At 48.0% G+C, this 18,792-nt stretch overlaps 1 long non-coding RNA gene across 1 annotated transcript in view; it reads right to left on the reverse strand.

The window, feature by feature from the left end:
* The window catches only part of LOC129051877 (uncharacterized), a 21,203-nt gene continuing 2,411 nt past the window's right edge, over positions 1–18,792 (reverse strand). Inside the window, exons 2-3 of the long non-coding RNA XR_008516402.2 lie at positions 9,463–9,555; positions 1–616 (exon numbers count right to left, since the gene is read on the reverse strand). This is a non-coding gene — a long non-coding RNA (uncharacterized LOC129051877). The remainder of the gene's footprint in view (positions 617–9,462; positions 9,556–18,792) is intronic.

An 18,792-nucleotide genomic window follows, 5' to 3' on the forward strand; every position in this document is an offset into this window, starting at 1 on the left:
AAAGGGGCCACCAAAAGATGGAGGTTATTTTATTTATTTATTTATTTATTTGAGACAGAGTTTCACCATGTTGGCCAGGATGATCTTGATCTCTTGACCATGTGATCTGCCCGCCTCAGCCTCCCGAAGTGCTGGGATTACAGGTGTGAGCCACTGTGCCTGGCCTGTATTTCCTTCTTAGCATAACCTTTCAGAGCAGGTGGCAATGACTTTGATAAAGCTCCGTCTTTTAGATGGACCACATTTTCCTTCCTTCCTTCCTTCGTTCTTTCCTTTCTCTCTCTCTCTCTCTCTCTCTCTCTCTCTGACAGAATCTTGCCCTGTCGGCCAGGCTGGAGTGCAATGGCATGATCTTGATTCACTGCAACCTCTGTCTCCTGGGCTCAAGCAATTCTCCTGCCTCAGCCTCCCAGGTAGTTGGGATTACAGGCATGTGCCACCACTCCCGGTTAATTTTTGTATTTTTAGTAGTGATGGGGTTTCACCATGTTGGCCAGGCTGGTCTCCAACTCCTGACGTCAGGTAATCCGCCCACCTCGGCCTCCCAAAGTGCTGGGATTATAGGCGCGAGCCACCATGCCCGGCCAACGGACCACATTTTCTTAGCCCAGTAACTCTGCAAAGAAAAGGAGGTGACATCACACAGTAGTTAGACACCCAGACACTTGAGTTCAAATCCTGCACCTCAGCTCACAACACCAGCTTTAATAGACTGTTGCTCACAGGTATTAGAATGGCTAAATGAAAAATGCCAACAACACCAAGTGGTGAGGAAGATGCAGGGAAACTGGACCCTCATATGCTGCTAGCGGGGATGCAAAATGGTGCAGCTACTTTGGAAAATGGTGGTTCTTAAAACGCTCACCATGCAAGCACTGTATGACCCAGCAACCCCACTCCTGGGTAGTGACCTAAGAGAAATGAAAATGGATATTCACATAACAACCTGTATACGGCCAGGAATGATGGCTCACACCTGTAATCCCAACACTTTGGGAGGCTGCGGTGGGTAGATCTCTTGAGTCCAGGCGTTGGAGACCAGCCTGGCCAACATGGTGAAACCCTATCTCTACTAACAATACAAAAATTAGCTGGGCATGGTGGTGGGTGCCTGTAGTCTCAGCTACTCAGGAGGCTAGAGGCACCAGAATAGCTTGAACCTGAGAGGCGGAGGTTGTAGTGAGCTGAGATGGTGCCACTGCACTCCAGCCTGGGTGACAGAGCAAGACTCTGTCTCAACAAACAAGCGAAAAAACCTGTGCATGAGCTGGGCATGGCTACTTGGGAGACTGAAGTGGGAGGATCACTTGAGGCTGAGAGTTCAAGGTTACAGTGATCTATGATTGCACCACTGCACTCCAACCTGGGGAACATAGCAAGACCTCATCTCTAAAAAATAAACTAATAATTTAAAAGCCTCAGTGTAGTGCTTCACGCCTGTAATCCTAGCGCTTTGGGAGGCTAAGGGAGGAGGATCACTTGAGCCTGGAGTTCAAGGCTGCAGTGAGCTATGATCACGTCAACTGCCCTCCAGCCTGGGTGACAGAGCGAGACCCTGTCTCTCAAAAAATAAAAAGTAAAATAGAAGAAAAGGCTGTGCATGAATGTCGATAGCAGCTTTATTCATCATCACCCGTGGCTTAAAACAATGGAGTTGTCCCTCAGTGGGTGAATGTAAAACAAACCAGGGTCTTTCCCTACAATGGAATATTCTTCAGCAACAAAAATGAGCAAATTATTGAGATAGGCAAGTACTTGGATGAATCTCAAATGCATTATGCTGCCTGAAAGAGGCCAGACTGAAAAGGCCACATAGTGTATGATTCCAGTTATATAACATTCTCAAAAAGACAAAAGTACAGTGTGAGATAGCAGACAGATGAGGGCCTGCCTGGGGCTCGGGGGAGGGGCTGATGACAGAGGGGCAGCGCCAGGGAGCTTCGGGGGGATGCGGCAGCTCTGCCTGATGGCCCTGGTGGTTCCATGAATCTGGACATGTGTTAAAATTCATAGAACTGTCCACCTCTCCGGGAGGAAATTTTACTGTATTTATATCTAGAGAGAGACATTTGCAGGGGGAATGGGTCCGTGAGATTCTAGGGATGGGGTTATTTATCCCAGTCATCCCTGCTGAGACAATAGGGGTGACCCATTGTGCAACCTGCAGCCAGCCCACTTTGCAAAGTTTTCTTTCTTTCTTTTTTTTTTTTTGAGACAGAGTCTCACTCTGTAGCCCAGGCTGGAGTGCAGTGGCATGATCTTGGCTAGCCGTAACCTGTCTCTCAGGTTCAAGCGATTCTCCTGCCTTAGCCTCCCTAGTAGGTGGGATTACAGGCGTGCACCACCACTCCCAGCTAATTTTTGTATTTTTAGTAGACACGGGGTTTTACATTGTTGGCCAGGCTGGTCTCGAACTCCTGACCTCAAGAGATCTGCCTGCCTCAGCCTTCCAAGTAGCTGGGACTACAGACGCATACCACCATGACCAGCTAATTTATTTTTATTTTTGTAGAGATGGTGTCTTGCTATGTTGCCCAGGCTGGTCTCGAATTCCTAGGCTCAAGCAATCCTCTTGCCTCAACCTCCCAAGCATCTGGGACCATAGGCGTGCCACCACATCTGGCTAATTTTATTATTTGTAATTTTTTTGTAGAGGCCAGAGTCTAGCTATGTTGCCCAGGCTGGTTTCAAACTCCTGGCCTCAAGTGATCCTCCTGCCTCAGCCTCCTACAGTGCTGGGATTACAGGCGTGAGCCACTGCACCCAGCTGGCTATGTGGTTTCTTGTACATCACTCTATCCCTAGTGCCCTGCACACAGCCTGGCACATAGTAGGTACTCAGTAAGTGCTTTCTGAGTGAATGATTGAGAGAAGCAGAAAGTATTCCGAGGGAGGCATGGGCAATTGTTTTTTGTTTTTTGTTTTTTTGTGTTTTTTTTGAGATGGAGTTTTGCTCTTGTTGCCCAGGGTGGAGTGCAATGGCATGATCTCTGCTCGCTGCAACCTCCGCCTCCTGGGTTCAAGCAATTCTCCTGGGTTCAAGCGATTCTCCTGCATTCAAGCGATTCTCCTGCCTCAGCCTCCCGAGTAGCTGGGATTACAGGCATGTGCCACCACACTCGGATAATTTTGTATTTTAGTAGAGATGGGATTTCTCCCTGTTGGTCAGGCTGGTCTTGAACTCCCGACCTCAGGTGATCCGCCCGCCTCGGCCTCCCAAAGTGCTGGGATTACAGGTGTGAGCCTCCACGCCCAGCCAGGCAATTGTTAATCGCTGAATCTTCCAGTTTCCACGTGCCTCCTCATCTCTCCTCCCCTTCTCTCCCTAACTCTTCCAGATTGTGCATGAAATTTCTAGATTGTGCGTGAATGCCCTGCCCAGTCCTGCACATTCAGAATTCATTTGAATTGAACCTGAAAGGTGGAGGTTGTACCGAGCTGAGATGGTGCTACTGCACTCCAGCCTGGGCAACAAAGCGAGACTCTGTCTCAAAAACAAACAAACAAGTAAAAACCACAAAAAACCTGTACATGTACATGAGCTGGGCAAGGCTGAATGTGGTGGCTCACACCTGTGATCCCAGTGCCTCCAGAGGGTGAGGCGAGAGGAATGGCTTGAGGTCAGGAGTTTGAGACCAGCCTGGGCAACACAGTGAGACCCTGTCTATAAAAAAATTAACAATTAGCCAGGTGTAGTGGCGTATATCTGTGGTCCCTGCTACTTGGGAGGCTGACGAGGGAGGATTGCTTGAGCCCAGGAATTTGAGGCTGCAGTGAGCTATGATTGTGCCCCTGCCCTCCAGCCTGGGTGACAGAGTAAAAGACAATAGCAACAAAAACGCTGAATGAAATACAGCAAACATGCTTTTAAGTTATCAGCTAAGTTCACAAAAAAGTAAGAGAAATCTCCAAGGAACACAGAGGAGGGGAAGTTAGTGCTGAGGCTCCACATTCGTTGACCCTAGGAGATAAAGGCTGCAGTGAGCCGTGTTCACACTGCTGCACTACATACAACAGCCTGGGCAACAGAACAAGACTCTGTCTCAAAAAAAAAAAAAAAAAAAGCAAAAAGAAACCTCGTCTCCAAAAAAAAAAAAAAAAAAAAATTAAAAATCAGCCTGTAGTCCCAGCTATTCAGGAGGCTGAGGTGGGAGGATCGCCAAATTCCAGGAGCTCCATGTTGCAGTGAGCTGTGATCAGGCCACTGTACTCCAGCCTGGGTGATAGAACAAGACTCCATCCCCTCAAAATAAAAATAAATTGAAAAAATAAAGAACAAATTAAAACAAGGTCATTAGGATGGACCCTAATCCAAATGACCACTATCCTTATAAAATGAGGAGGTATGGGCTGGGTGCAGTGGCTCATGCCTGTAATCCCAGCACTTTGGGAAGCTGAGGCAGGTGGATCATTTGAAGTCAAGAGTTCAAGACCAGTCTGGCCAACGTAGTGAAACCCTGTATCTACTAAAAATACAAAAATTAGCTGGGTGTGGTGGCGCATGCCTGTAATCACAGCTATTCGGGAGGCTGAGGCATGAGAATTGCTTGAACCTGGGAGGTGGAGGTTGCAGTGAGCTGAGATTGTGCCACTGCAGTCCAGCCTGGGGGACAGAGGAAGACTCTGTCTCAAAAAAAAGAAAAAAAAAGAAAAGATGAGGTGATATGGACACAGAGACAGGCATTAAAGAAAGACTATGTGAAGACACAGAAACAAGGCAACTGGCTCTAAGCCAAGGAGAGAGACCTCAGAAAGAATCAACCCTGCTGACACCTTATTCTTGGACATACACCCTCCGGAACTGTGAGATGCCCTGTTTTATAAGCTTCCCTGTCTGTGGTGCTTGGTCATGACAGCCTTAGCAAACTCATATACGTCCCCTCTTCCCAACTGGTGCTTCCTGGCATCACCACCTCTCAGACAAAGTACTTGTACTAAATCCTTGTTTCAGTAGTGGCTTCCAGGGAACCCAAACTAACACAAGGCCGCCCCAGGGTACAAAAGGTGTCATGGGGAAAGAAGAGAGTCTCCGGGGAGCACTGTCATGCAGAGAAAGGAAAGGAGAGGTCTTCAAGGAAGTAGAGCCAGACCTCAGTTTCAGAAGCCACTGTATTTGCTCCCAGAACCCATGAGAAAAAACTTCTGCTGTGGTGGTGGTGGTGAATCCCACAATAGGAAGCTTCTCTGTGGTTTTGAACCACAAAAGAAAGTTGTAGCCCATCGTTTCATGGCCACAAAGGAAATGGTTTCCAGTTGGGTGATGGTTCGCTTTGGTTGCTGGGAGGATCTGACCTCAACCTTCCTGCTGCACCCTGGGCAATGGGCTCCTTCCGGCATCTTTTCTCTCCTGTTTTTCAAGTTTACTGGTTTTTTTTGTTTTTTTTTTTTTGAGACGGAGTCTCGCTCTGTCACCCTGGCTGGAGTGCTGTGGCGCGATCCCGGCTTACTGCAAGCTCCGCCTCCTGGGTTCAAGCGATTCTCATGCCTCAGCCTCCTGCGTAGCTGGGATTACAGGCATGTGCCACCAGGCTCAGTGGCTAATTTTTGTATTTTTAGTAGAGACGGGGTTTCACCATGTTGGCCAGGCTGGTCTCAAACTCCTGACCTCGAGTGACCCATCTACCTTGGCCTCCCAAAATGCTGGGATTACAAACGTGAACCACTGCACCTGGCCCAAGTTTACTCTTTCTAAAAATAATTTATTTGGGGTTTGCTCTGTTGCCCAGGCTGGATGCAGTGGTATGATCATAGCTCACTGTAGCCTTGAAATCCTGGGTTCAAGTGATCCTCCTGCCTCAGCCTCCTGAGTAGCTGGGACTACAGGTGTCCATCACCTGACCTAGTAATTAAAATTTTTTTTTGTAGAGATGCGGTCTTGCTATGTTGCCCACACTGGTCTTGAACTCCTGGCCTGAAACAATCCTATTGCCTCCAATACATCTGGCCCAGGTCTACTCTTTTTTTTTTATTTAGACGGAATGTTGCTCTTGTTGCTCAGGCTGGAGTGCAGTAGCACAATCTCGGCTCACGGCAACCTCTGCCTCCTGGGCTCAAGAGATTCTCGTGCCTCACCTCAACCTCCTGAGTAGCTGGGATTACAGGTGCGTGCCACCACCCCCAGCTAATTTTTTTGTATTTTTAATAGAGACAAGGTTTCACCATGTTGGCCAGACTGGTCTCGAACTCCTGACCTCAAGTGATCCACCCGACTCGGCCTCCCAAAGTGCTGGGATTACAGGCATGAGCCACTGTGCTCGGCCCCCAGGTTTACTCTTTTTTTTTTTTTTTTTTTGAGACGGAGTTTCGCTCTTGTTGCCCAGGCTGGAGTGCAATGGCTCAATCTCGGCTCACTGCAACCTCTGTCTCCTGGATTCAAGCGATTCTCCTGCCTCAGCCTCCTGAGTAGCTGGGATTACAGGCATGCACCACCATGCCCTACTAATTTTGTATTTTTTTTTAGTAGAGACGTGGTTTCTCCATCTTGGTCAGGCTGGTCGCGAACTCCAGACCTCAGGTGATCCGCCCACCTTGGCCTCGCAAAGTGCTGGGATTATAGGCATGAGCCGCCGCGCCCAGCCAGGTTTACTCTTAATTTAAGGTTGAGCCCCTGGGCTGCACACTCAGCCTTGTGGATGGACGACTGGCTTTGGGCCAAGGTTTGGCTTGCAGCTTCTCCTCACTCTCAGCCTAGAGGAAAAAACTTTTCTTTCTTTTTGTTAAAAACGGCTTTACTGAGATATAGTCTACACAGTATAGAATTCACCCCTCGAAAGTGTACCATTCAATGGTTTTTCCTATATTCAGAATTGTACAACCATCACCCAGCCTATTTTGGAACACTGTTTCATCTCCTCAAAAAGCAGCCCCACAGCCTTTAGCTATCATTCCCCTATCCCCTTGTCCCTGCCGCCTCACCCCTAAGCAGCTACGAATCTACTAGTCTGGACTGTTACATGAGTGCAATCATACATCTGTCATTTCGTGTCTGGCTTATTTCACATTGCTTAAAGTTTGTAAGATTCATCTGTAGCCTGTGTGACTGTATCATTCCTTCAAATTTTGTTTTAATTTTTAAAATTAAGATGGAATCTCCCATGTTGCCCAGGCTTGTCTTGAACTCTTAGGCTCAAACGATCCTCCTACCTCAGTCTCCCAAAGTGCTGGGATTACAGGCGTGAGCCACCATGTCTGGACATTCATTCCTTTTTTTTTTTTGAGACAGAGTCTTGCTCTGTCGCCCAGGCTGGAGGGCAGTGGCGCTGTCTCAGCCCACTGCAACCTCCGTCTCCTGGGTTCAAGCGATTCTCCTGCCTCAGCCTCCTGAGTAGCTGGGACTAGAGGCATGCACCACCACGCCTGGCTAATTTTTGTGTTTTTAGTAGAGAAGGAGTTTCACCATGTTGGCCAGGCTGGTCTTGAACACCTGACCTCAGGTGATCCACCCTCCTTGGCCTCCCAAAGGGCTGGGATTACAGGCGTGAGCCATCATGCCTGGCTGTCATTAATTCCTTTTAAAGGCTGGGTAATATTCCATTGTATGGATAGACCACATTTTGTTTATCCGTTTATCAGTGGATGGCCCCTATGGCCTATTGTTAGCAGTGCTCTTACGAACATTTGAGTTACATATTTTTGCATGGACATATGATTTCATTTCTCTTGGGTACGTATATACCTAGGAGTGGAATTGCTGGGTCATAGGGTAATTCCACTTTTAACCTTTTTTTTTTTTTCCTGTAAAGGTGGATTCTCATTGGTCTTGAACTCCTGGACTCATGTGATCCTCCTGCCTCGGTCTCCCAAAATGCTGGGATTACAAGCATAAGCCACTGTACCCAGCCTTATCTGTAATCCAGGCTGGAGTGCAGTGGCACGATCTTGCCTCACTGCAACCGCTGCCTCCTAGGTTCAAGCAATTCTCCTGCCTCAGTCTCCCGAGGAGCTGGGATTACAGGTGCTCACCACCACGCCCGGCTAATTTTTTGTATTTTTAGTAGAGACAGGGTTTCACCATGTTGGCCAGGCTGGTCTCGAACTCTTGACCTCAGGTGATCCACCCACTTTGGCCTTCCAAAGTGCTGGGATTACGGCATAAGCCACTGCACCCGGCCCTATGTGTAACCTCTTGAGAAGCTCTCAGACTGTTTTCCAAAGCTGCTGCCCCAGCTGACATTCCCACCAGCAGTGTATGAGGATTCTGATTTCTTCGTGTCCTTGTGTGAAAACACTTCTTGAACCAATTTTACAGATAAGACTAAAACATACTGAGGCCCAGCAATGAGCCCAAGGTCCCACAGCTACTGAGACACAGAGCTGGGACAGAGGCCCAGGTATCCAGACTCCAGACATCAGGATTTGCTCATTTCATTGAGGCTTTAGCAAAGACTCTGTGGGTCTTTATTGAGCTCCTGTTAACATACCAAACACTGAAGACACACAGTGAACAAACCAATGTAGAAAGGACTCAGATTGCTTAAAATAATAATAATAATAGGCCAGTGCCCAGTGGTGCACACCTGTAATCCCAGCACTTTGGGATGTCAAGGCAGGATGATCACTGAAGCCCAGGAGTTTGAGACTAGCCTGGGCAACATGGTGAAACCCCATCTCTACAAAAAATCTAAAACTTAGCTAGTCATGGGTCAGGCACTCCCAAAGTGCAGTGCTCCCACTGCACTCCAGCCTGGGCAACAGAGCGAGACTCCTTCTCAAAAAAAAAAAAAAAAAAAAAGTTAGCTGGTCATGGGGGCGCATGCCTGTAGTCCCAGCTATTCAGGAGGCTGAGGTGGGTGGACTGCTTGCGCCTGGGGAGGTTGAGACTGTAGTGAGCCAAGATCACGCCACTGCATTCCAGCCTCAGTAACAGACTGAGACCCTGCCTAAATAAAAAGAAAAAAAAAGTTAAAAATTAAAAAAAGATTTGAATTCAGGATGGCAGGGACTACATCTGTCTTTTTTGGCATCACAATTGGCATACACTAGGTGCTCAATGGATGCTTATTGAATGGGAAGTTGAATGAATTAGTGAGTGAGCAGATGTCACCCATCAGAAAGAATCACTGACCTTGGAGTCAGGAGACCCATCTTCAAATCTGGGCTCCTCTGTTCCAGGCAATGAGCCTCGTCTGTTTTTTGTTTTTTGAGACAGAGTCTTGCTCTACTGCCCAGGCTGGAGTGCAGTGGTGCAATCTTGGCTCACTGCAACATCCACCTCTCAAGGTGAATCAATTCTCTTGCCTCAGCCTCTCGAGTAGCTGGAATTACAGGCGTGCACCACTGTGCCCGGCTAATTTTTGTATTTTTTGTAGAGACGGGGTTTTGCCACGTTGGCCAGGCTGATCTGGATCTCCTGACCTCAGGTGAACCGCCCACCTCAGCCTCCCAAAGTGCTGGGATGACAGGCGTGAGCCACAGCACCCGGCCAAGCCTCAATTGTAAAGTGGACATGACAATAGCACCTACCTCTAAGCATGGGAGTGAAGATTCTAGATCATTCTAGCACCTGGCATGAAGTAAAGGCTTCAATAAATGTATACACCAACTCTCCCAGATCTTCTGAAAGAGAAGCACAGAAAAAAGTCTGAACACAGCCTGGAAAGAGAATTCCTGTGCTGGGTGGGTTGTTTTCCATGAACCCCGAGGACCTGGCTAAGTTTCAGGTCAGAGCTGTTTTTTTTTGTTTTGTTTTGTTTTGTTTTTCCTTCCCAAAATTCTCTCATTTGCTCTGGTCCAAGTGGAGATCCTGGTTCCCAGTGTCCCCCCCGCCCCCAACCCCCTTCCCGCCAGGCGCAGCAGGGAGCGTCTGCTGAGACAGCAAGAAAACCCACCCAAGAATGCAGAGGCCTCAGCTGAGGACAGCACTTGTAATTCAGCTTGGGCCCCGGCTCCGGTCACCCTTTAAAAACAATTGTAAGGCCAGGAGTATAATCAATGTACTCATGCCTGTAATTCCAGCTCTTTAGGAGGCTAAGATGGGTGAATGGCTTGAGTCCAGGAGTTTGAGACCGGCCTGGCCAACATGGTGAAACACCGTCTCTATGAAAAATAATAAGAATAATAGGCCGGGCATGGTGACTCACACCTGTCATCCCAGAATTTTGGGAGGCCGAAGCGGGTGGATCACCTGAGGTCAGGAGTTTGAGACCAGCCTGGCCAACATGGTGAAACCCCATCTCTACTAAAAATACAATTAATCGGGCGTGGTGGCACATGCCTGTAATCCCAGCTACCCGGGAGGCTGAGACAGGAGAATTGCTTAAACTCGGGAGGCGGAGGTTGCAGTGAGCTGGAGATCACGCCATTGCACTCCAGCCTGGACGACAGAGCAAGACTCCCTCTCAAAAATGAAATAAAATAATAATAATAATAATAAAAAAGATAGATCTTTTTTTTCTTCTTGGTCTTTTTATCCTATTATAGTAATAATAACTGCATAGTGCATGCTGAGATAAGAGGCAGTGGTCGCTCCAATCACTGCCTCTTCCGATGTCTCGTGGCCTTTTCCCTTCTGTCTGTGTCTAAACGTTCCTCTCCTGCCTCTCTTTTTCTCTCTCTCTCCCTTGTTTTGAGACAGAGTCTCGCTTTGTCGCCCAGGCTGGAGTGCAGTGGCGCAATCTCAGCTCACTGCAACCTCCGCCTCTCCGGTTCAAGCAATTCTCCTGCCTCATCCTCCCGAGTAGCTGGGAGTACAGGCATGCACCACCACATCCCGCATATTTTTGTATTTTAGTAGAGACAGGGTTTCACCATGTTGGTCAGGCTGGTCTTGAACTCCGGATTTCAAGTGATCTACCTGCCTCGGCCTCCCAAAGTGCTGAGATTATAGGCATGAACCACCATGCCTGGCTGGATTTTTCAAGAGAAGCCTCAAATCCAGACTTCTCCATTGAAAATATTTTGAATTTTTATTTTATTATTATTTCTTTTAGACAGAGTCTCACTCTGTTGTCCAGGCTGGAGTGCAGTGGTACCATCATGGCTTACTGCAGCCTTGACCTTCTGGGCTCAAGTGGATCCTCCTGCCTCGGCCTCCCAAAGTGCTGGAATTACAGGTGTGAGCCACCACACCTTGCCTTGATTTTTCTTTTTTTTTTTTTTTTGAGACAGGGTCTCACTGCGTCACCCAAGCTGGAGTGCAGTGGCATGATTTCAGCTCATTGCATCCTCTGCCTCCCAGGTTCAAGCAATTCTCATGCCTCAGGCTCCAGAGTAGCTGGGACCACAGGCATGCACCACCACACCTGGCTTATTTTTTGTATTTTTGGTAAAGACAGGGTTTTACCATTTTGCCTAAGCTGGTCTCGAACTCCTGGTCTCAAGTGATCCTCCCACTTTGGCCTCCCGGAGTGCTGGGATTACAGGTGAGAGCCACCGCCCCTGGCCTTGTGCCTTGATTTTTTTAAAAGTCAAAGTCACCAGTAAGCTCTGAACATTATCTCTTGTCTTAAGGAAGAAAGGGACCGGGGTGGTGGCCTAGGCAACATAGGGAGACCCCATCTCTACAAATAATATATATATAAAAAAACTAGCTGGGTGTGGTGGTGCATGGCTGTGGTCCCAGCTACTAGGGAGGCTGAGCTGGGAGAATCCCTTGAACCTAGGAGCTGGAGGCTGTAGTGAGCTATGATGGAGCCACTGTACTCCAGCCTGGGCAACAGAGTGAGACCTTGTCAAAAATAAAAAAATAAAAAATAAATAAATAAAATAAGATAAAATAAAAAAAAGGAAGGAAGCAAAGGTCTCCTCCACCGGATGTGGACCCTTTTCCCAAATCTTGTGCTGTGTTTCTCAGCCCCCACAGGCAGCTGAAATATGTCATCGCCCACCCACTGCTTCCTGTCTGTGTTAGATTTTTGGGAGCTGCCATAACAAATCATCACCAATTTGCTGATTTAAAACAACAAGAATTTATTCTTTTTTTTTGAGACAGAGTCTCCCTCTGTCGCCCAGGCTGGAGAGCAGTGGGGCGATCTTGGGTCACTGCAACCACTGCCTCCCAGGCTCAAGCGATTCTTCTGCCTCAGCCTTCCGAGTAGCTGGGATTATAGGCATGTGACACCATGCCCGGCTAATTTTTGTATTTTTAGTAGAGACAGGGTTTCGCCATGTTGGTCAGGCTGGTCTCAAACTCCCGACCTCAGATTATCCGCCCGCCCTGGCCTTCCAAAGTGTTGGAATTACAGGCATCAGCCACCAAGCCCAGCCCCCTAAAATTTATTCTTTCACTGTTCTGGATGCCAGAAGTCTGAAATCAAGGTGTCAACAGAGCCGTGCTGCCCCCGAAGGCTCTGGGGAAGGTTCCTTCCTTGCTTCTTCCAACTTCTGGTGGCCCCTGGTGGTCGCTGGATTGTGGCCACGTCACTCCAATCACTGCCTCTTCCATCATCTTGTGGCTTTCTCCCCTCTGTTTGTGCCCAAATGTTCCTCTCCTGTTTCTCTTTCTCTCTCTCATTTCTTTTTGAGACAGAGTCTGACTCTATCACCCAGGCTGGAGTGCAATGGTGCAATCTCAGCTCACTGCAACCTCTGCCTCCTGGGTTCAAGTGATTCTCCTGCCTCAGCCTCCCTAGTAGCCTGGAGTACAGGCGCCCACCACCACACCCAGCTCATTTTTCTATTTTTAATAGAGACAGGGTTTTGCCATGTTAGCCAGGCTGACCTCAAACTCCTGGCCTCAAAATCCACCCACCTCTCTCTCCCAAAGAACTGGGTGTTACAGGCGTGAGCCACCACACCCGGCCTCCTTTTTTTTGAGATAATCTTGCTCTGTCATCCAGGCTGGAGTGCAGTGGCGCGATCTCTGCTCACTGCAAGCTCCGCCTCCTGGGTTCACGCCATTCTCCTGCCTCAGCTTCCCGAGTAGCTGGGACTACAGGCACTGACTTCCACACCCGGCTAATTTTTTTTGTATTTTTAGTAGAGACGGGGTTTCACCGTGTTAGCCAGGATGGTCTCGATTTCCTGATCTCGTGATCTGCCCGCCTCGGCCTCCCAAAGTGCTGGAATTACAGGCGTGAGCCACAGAGCCCGGCCTTTTTTTTTTTTTTTTAACCAACAACCTTATTTATTTATTTTTGAGACAAGATCTTGCTCTGTTGCCCAGGATGGAATGCAGTGGCACCATCATAGTTCACTGCAGCCTTGACTTCCCCGGGCTCAAGACATCCTCCCGACTCCGCCTCTAGAGTAGCTAGTACTACAGGTACACACCACCATACCTGGCTAATTTTTATTTTTGTAGAGACAGGGTCTCGATATGTTGCCTAGGCTGGTCTTGAACTCCTGGCCTCAAACCTCCTGTCTCCTCTGGTCTTGCCCTCCCAAAGTGCTGGGATTACAGGCATGAGCCACCACCACTAACCCCTCTCCTATGTCTTATAAAGACACCAGATATTGACCAGATATTGGATTTAGGACCTGACCTAAATCTAGGCTGACTTCATCTCAAGATATTTAACCAATGACATCTGCAAAGACCGTGTTTTCAAATAAGGTCCCATCTGAGGCTCCAGATGGATGTGAATTTTGTGGTGACATGACTTAACCCACTATGGTGCCCAAGGTAACCAGAGCTGGGCATGAAGTTCTACAGGAACTGCAAGAACATTAGCAGGTACTGGGCCGAGTTATTTCCCTGTCTTCCCATCAAGAGGCCTTGCAGTCCTGTTCCTTTTACAACATTTATTTCTTTTCTACTGTGGCAAAATATATATAACTAAAAATTTTGTCATTTTAACCATTTTAAGTGTACAGTTCAGGCCGGGTGTGGTGGCTCACACCTGTAATCCCAGCACTTTAGGAGGCTGAGGCGGGTGGATCACTTGAGGTCAGGAGTTTGAGACCAGCCTGGGCAACCTGGTGAAACCCCGTCTCTACTAAAATTACAAAAATTAGCCGGGCATGGTGGCACGCTCCTGTAGTCCCAGGTACTCAGGAGGCTGAGGCAGGAGAGTTGCTTGAACTCAGTAGGTGGAGGTTGCAGGGAGCCGAGATCGCGAGATCACACCACTGCACTCCAGCCTTGGCAACAGAGAGAGACTGTCTCAAAAAAAAAAAAAAAGAAAAGTACAGTTCAGCAGCATTAAGCACATTCACATCGCTGTGCAGCTATCACCACCATCCATCTCCAGAACTTTCTCATCTTTCCAAACTGAAACTCTGTCCCCATGAAACACTCACTCCCCAACCTCCTCTCCATTCCCTGGCACCCACCATTTTGTTTTCTGTCTTTATGAATTTGATGACTCTAGGGACCTCAAATGAGTGGAATCATGCAGTATTTGTCTCTTTTTTTTTTTTTTTTTTGAGACAGAGTTCGCTCTGTCGCCCAGGCTGGAGTGCAGTGGCGTGATCTTGGCTCACTGCAACCTCTGCCTCCCGGGTTCACATGATTCTCCTGCCTCAGCCTCCCAAGTAGCCAGGATTACAGGCGCCTGCCACCACGTACAGCTAATTTTTGTATTTTTAGTAGAGACGGGGTTTCACCATGTTGGCCAGGCTCCAAATTCCTGACCTCAAGTGATCTGCCAGCCTTGGCCTCCCAAAGTGCTGGGATTATAGGCATGAGCCACCGCGCCTGGCTCCCGTTGTCAATTCTTTTAGTTAAGAATTTGAGCAGGTGTGGTGGCTCATGCCTGTAATCCCAGGATTTTGGGAGGCCGAGGCAGGCAGATCACTTGAGTCCAGGAGTTCAAGACCATTGCTAGAGCCTGTCTCTACCAAAAACGGAAAAAAAAAAAAAAAAAAAAAACAAGGCAGGCATGGCGGTGTGTGCCTGTAGTCTCAGCTACTCAGGAGGCTGAGGCGGGAGGATCACTTGAGCCCTGGAGTTTGAAGCTACAGTGAACTATGATCGCATCACTGCACTCCAGCCTGAGCAACACAGTGAGATCCAGTCTCCAAAAAAGCAAAAAAGATTTCTGCATTCATTTTCTCAGCTTTTGAGCATCTTTTCCTCTAGTTAGACAGTCTTATACTTAATCAGCTACTAATACTTTCAAAGGGCATTTAAGGCCGGGCACGATGGCTCACAGCTGTAATCCCAGCACTTTGGGAGGCCGAGGCGGGTGGATCACCTGAGGTCAGGAGATCAAGACCAGTCTGGCCAACATGGTGAAACCCTGTCTGTACAAAAAATACAAAAATTAGCTGGGCGTGGTGGGGCATGCCTGTAGTGCCAGCTACTGGGGAGGCCGAGGCAGGAGAATCGCTTGAACCCAGGAAGTGAAGGTTGTAATGAGCTCAGATTGCACCACTGCCCTCGGCCTGGGCAACAGAGTGAGACTTCGTCCAAAAAAAAAAAAACCAAAAAAACAAAAACAAAGGGCACTTAAGTTGTTGTTTCCAATCATTCACAAGTCAAGCTAGGCTTAAGAGCAGGCGTTAGCAAAACTACATTCTGCCACCCATTTTTGTAAATAACAAAACCATCTCATATTATAAATAACATTTTATTTTGACAGAGTCACACTTGATCATTTACATATATTTACATATTGTCCATTTACATATTTTCTATGGCTGCAATAGCAGAGTCCCAACAGAGACGGTATGGTCCGCAAAGCTGAAAATATTTACTCTCTGGCTCTTTCCAGAAAAATCTGCCAGCTCTTGGCCTATGTGCATTTGAATAAATCTGTAGTAGGAATTCCTAGAAGGAGAAACATTCCCCACAAGGTTTTAAAAGTCCATTTGCGGTTGTTACAGGTCTGCCTGTAATAAAATCTCCAAAAGCTATTTATGAGGTTTTCTTTTTTTTTTTGAGACAGAGTCTCACTGTGTTGCCCAGGCTGGCGTGTGCAGTGGCAAGACCTCGGCTCAATGCAACCTCCGCCTCTCGGGTTCAAGCGATTCTCCTGCCTCAGCCTCCTGAGTAGCTGAGATTACAGGCATGCACCACCACGCCTGGCTAATTTTTGCATTTTTAGTAGAGATGGGGTTTCACCATGTTGGCCAGGCTGGTGTCTCCTGCCTTGGCCTCTCAAAGTGCTAGGATTACAAGCGTGAGCCACTGCACCTGGCCAATCTTTTCAATGTGTTTAAGTGAGATACTTGAAGAATATGGGATGGGAACAGTCTTGGCCACCCTGGGACCAGCTGCCCAGACAACAGAGGGAATTAGAACCCGATCCCCCATGCTAACAAGAACAGAAGCCCCCTCGAGATGTGTCACCTGCACGCACTGGTCTGGGGCCACTTGCTGCTTCCTGAACTCTCATCAGGACCCTCCAGTCCTCCTAACCCTTCAAGGTTGATACCCCTGAGACTCTCCCTTCTCATCACTGCCTGGGTATACCTTATATACTAAATATTTTTAATATTATCAAGGATCTTGGCTGGTTGTGGTGGCTCATACCTGTAATCCCAGCGCTTTGAGAGGCTAAGTCAGGAGGATTGCTTGAGCCCAGGAGTTCGAGACCAATCTGGGAAACATAACGAGACTCCTGTCTCTACAAAAAATAAAAAAATTAGCCGGGCGTGGTGGCACGTGCCATTGGTCCCAGCTGCTCGAAAGGCTGAAGTGAGAGGATCGCTTGAGCCCAGGAGGGCGAGGTTGCAGGGAGCTGAGATAACACTACTGTACTTCCAACCTGGGAGACAAAGCGAGACCCTGTCTCAAAAAACAAACAAACAAACAAAAAACCCATCTCCTGGTTCTCCTTAATTTCACTCCCCTCTTTTCCAGCCAGAAGCTAAGATAGCTGAAGGGGTAGAAATTGCAGATCTTTCTTTATGTAGCAAGAGAGAGGAACTGGGAAAGCAGTGAGTGTCCCTGTAGGACAGGGGTCTTCTTATTTTATCGTATTTTATTTTTTTGAGACAGTCTCGCTTTGTTGCCCAGGCTGGAGTGCAATGGTGCGGTCTTGGCTCACTGCAACTTCCATCTCCCCGGCTCAAGCAATTCTCCTGCCTCAGCCTCCTGAGTAGCTGGGATTACAGGTGCCCACCTGTAATTAACTGCACCCAGCTAATTTTGTAGTTTTAGTAGAGACGGGGTTTTCCCATGTTGGCCAAAGCTGGTCTTGAACTCCTGACCTCAGGTGATCCACCCGCCTCGGCCTCCCAAATTGCTGGGATTACAGGTGTGAACCACTGCGCCCGGCCTGACAGGGGTCTTCTGATCACTCCTCAGTGCCTCCCAACCCACCATACAGAGCAAAAAGCGTTAACCCTAAGGCAGAATGTGAACACGGGAAAACAAATGCAATTTTAAAAAACAACCAGCCAAACGAAAAAATCCCTAATGGTGGAAATGCTATTTGCTTTTTTTCATTTGGTAGCAATGACTACCATCATGCTCCTCTCTTGCCACAATGACGTCAGCCCCTGATGCTGAAACTTGGTGACACTTCTGTGCTCGTCCCCAGTGAGGGCTGAGGTGCACGACCTGGGAACTCCTAGAATGAGTGACTGATGCCAAAGGTGTGGACCAGCCTCTGCAAGGACAGACACCTTTCTTTTGTGTGTCCCAGACTTTTTTTTTGGATGGTGGATTCTGATTTGCCTCCTTCCCTAACGATGGCTATTAAAATACCTGAAACCATAAAATGCCCCTTTGTCAAGGATGGATCTAGGTTTTGCGAGGTGTAAACAGACAAATACATTTCTGCCGCAAAGGTTACATGAACAAGTGAGCAGGCGAACCTACTACCACGCTCCTTTCTGACCTTGAATGGTGGGCGCAAGCTCAGGTCTCATTCATTCGCTATTTGTTGTTCAGTGCTCCCAAACACCCAACTGTTGCCCTTGACAACAAACACATGAATTTAAGAAGGGGAGTTAAGGCCGGGCACGGTGGCTCACGCCTGTAATTCCAGCACTTTGGGAGGCCGAGGGGGGTGGATCACTTGAGATCAGGAGTTTGAGACCAGCCTGGTCAACATGGTGAAACCCCATCTCTACTAAAAATACAAAAATTAGCCAGGCATGGTGGCGTTGCGCCTATGATCCCAGCTACTCAGGATCCTGAGGCAGGAGAATTGCTTGAGCCTGGGAGGCAGAGGTTGCAGTGAGCCGAGATCGCACCACTGCACTCCAGCCTGGGCGACAAAGACTCCATCTGAAAATTAAAAAAAAAAAAAAAAAAAAAGGAGAGTTTGTTGACTAATATGGGTTGTTGACATAAATATTCTGTGTGTGATTGTATTAAACACATTTCATTTTTTGGTTGTGATTTTTTTTTTTTTTTTTTTGAGACGGAATCTCGCTCTGTCGCCCAGGCTGGAGGGCAGTGGCGTGATCTCGGCTCACTGCAAGCTCCACCTTCCGGGTTCACGCTATTTTCCTGCCTCAGCCTCCCGAGTAGCTGGGACTACAGGCGCCCGCCACCACGCCCGGCTATTTTTTTTTGTATTTTTTTTTGGTGGAGACGGGGTTTCACCGTGTTAGCCAGGATGGTCTCGATCTCCTGACCTCGTGATCTGCCCGTCTTGGTCTCCCAAAGTGTTGGGATTACAGGCGTGAGCCACCGCGCCCGGCTGGTTAATTGTGCTTTTAAAAAATATCCCCCATCCTCATAAATATATACACCTACTATGTGCCCACATAATTAAAAATTAAACAATTTTAATCCCCTAAAAATAAAAAAGGAGACCAAGCATGTGGAGAAATAAATGTCTCAACACACCATAAGGATGTATTGGAGTGGCCCTTCTGTTATTTTGACAATGATATTAAACGTCCTGGCCGGGCGCAGTGGCTCATCCCTGTAATCCCAGCATTTTAGGAGGCCGAGGCAGGAGGATGGCTTGAACCTAGGAGTTAAAGATCAGCCTAGGCAACATAGAGAGACCG

The sequence above is a fragment of the Pongo abelii genome, chromosome 20 (assembly GCF_028885655.2).
Source record: "Pongo abelii isolate AG06213 chromosome 20, NHGRI_mPonAbe1-v2.0_pri, whole genome shotgun sequence".
NCBI lineage: Eukaryota > Metazoa > Chordata > Mammalia > Primates > Hominidae > Pongo > Pongo abelii.